The sequence below is a fragment of the Limulus polyphemus genome, unplaced genomic scaffold (genome assembly GCF_000517525.1).
Source record: "Limulus polyphemus unplaced genomic scaffold, Limulus_polyphemus-2.1.2 Scaffold4146, whole genome shotgun sequence".
NCBI classification, from domain to species: domain Eukaryota; kingdom Metazoa; phylum Arthropoda; class Merostomata; order Xiphosura; family Limulidae; genus Limulus; species Limulus polyphemus.
In genome coordinates, this window is record NW_013669756.1 from 36,595 (window position 1) to 38,264 (window position 1,670).

The following is a 1,670-nucleotide window of genomic DNA, read 5'->3' on the forward strand; positions in this document are numbered from 1 at the left end:
CGCAGATAGCCCTCGTGTAGCTTTGCGTGAAATTCAAAAACAAACAAAAAATCGTTTCTTCAGCACGTGGCAGATAAAACCGTGTACAGTACTAAACACTGTTCTATCACATGATTGGTCAATTTGTCCTTCAACGAATGAAGATTCAGTTTAAATACTTATATTGATCACTAACGTGGAGTTAACACAAGTTCTATAATTATCATAAGTTTTTAATATTTATTTTAAAATTTAATGGTCAGCATATGTGTAAGAAAAATTAACTGGAAAACAACTTATTACACCTGTCTTTCCTGTTTACTTGTCAATTTATATTTCAAAGTCATTGCTTACTTTTACACATTCTTTGTCAAACAAGATTAAATTAAACATCAGCTCAGTGTTCCCGTATGTTTAAACACTTAAAAAAAAAACGTATATATTTGACGAGGAAAAACTCAAGTTTATTCTTTTCTTATCTAAGAATCAAGACCCAAGCTTCAATATACAGTGTATGAATTAAGACAACATCATCAACTGAGTGAAACGGATAGACACTACCTGGGTGGGTAACTTAAAAAATTATGTTTACACAGTCGAAAGGACGCCAAGGCGTAACAGATAGAATTTCAGAAAGAAAAAAAAAGTGGGTTGATTTCATACTTGCGACTTTGATGCCACGATATAAACAAGAGTTCTTTGTACAACGCAGAGGAAACCTATACAAAAGTTATGCTGTGCTGCATTAGTTTACAGACGAACAATCTAATGTTCTTAATGAGCACTGACAGATATTGCCTTATTTTTTGCAATTGCTTATGCTGCCATCTTGTGGTAAACATAAATTCAATAAATTTAACAATGGATTTTTTTTGTATAGTACATGTTTTTAATGAACAATAATTATATTTATAACAAAAAACTAACTATTTATGAGTAAACTAAGTTTTAACGTGAATGTGTAACAACCTCACGCAAAGTGCAAATGATGAGGAATTAGAAACAAAACAAGTTAATTTAATTGCTACAAGCTCATATATGTAAGTCAAAATCATTATATTCTGACTAATATTATCACTAAATGAAAGTAAAAGATACTTTTATATATATAAACTGTAATTCAGGGTGCTTTCATTTCAAGATGGATATATACAAGAATAATTGAAGCTTTTTTTTTTTTACTGTCCTTTACTTTACAGGTTTCGTTGCATCGCAGATAACTCTTGAATATAAAAACCAGAAACTAAACAACTTTTTTGAAAATCAATAAATTTAACTTTAAAATTTATATTATACGTACATTTTTTTCCGATTTAAAATTTGTATTCTTAATTTTTTTTATAACTCCACTCTACATAAGCCTAAAAACTTTAAACCAGTTGGCATCGACCTTACCATTTACGTGATTCACATTAAAATCAAAACTTTCAAATGGCTTAAACTAGATTCCCTATCTGTAAAATGTTTATAATAGATTCATCTCTTTTAAATAATTGAAGTGGTTACACCAGTCTTAAAGTTTTCTATTAGACAACATTAGCCTCATCACTTTCTAATCTTCTACATAAACCTCACCATTTTCAAATAGTCTGTCTACACTAACCTCACCATTTCTAAATAATCTGTCTACATTAGCCTCACCATTTTCAAATAATCTGTCTACATTAGCCTCACCATTTTCAAATAATCTG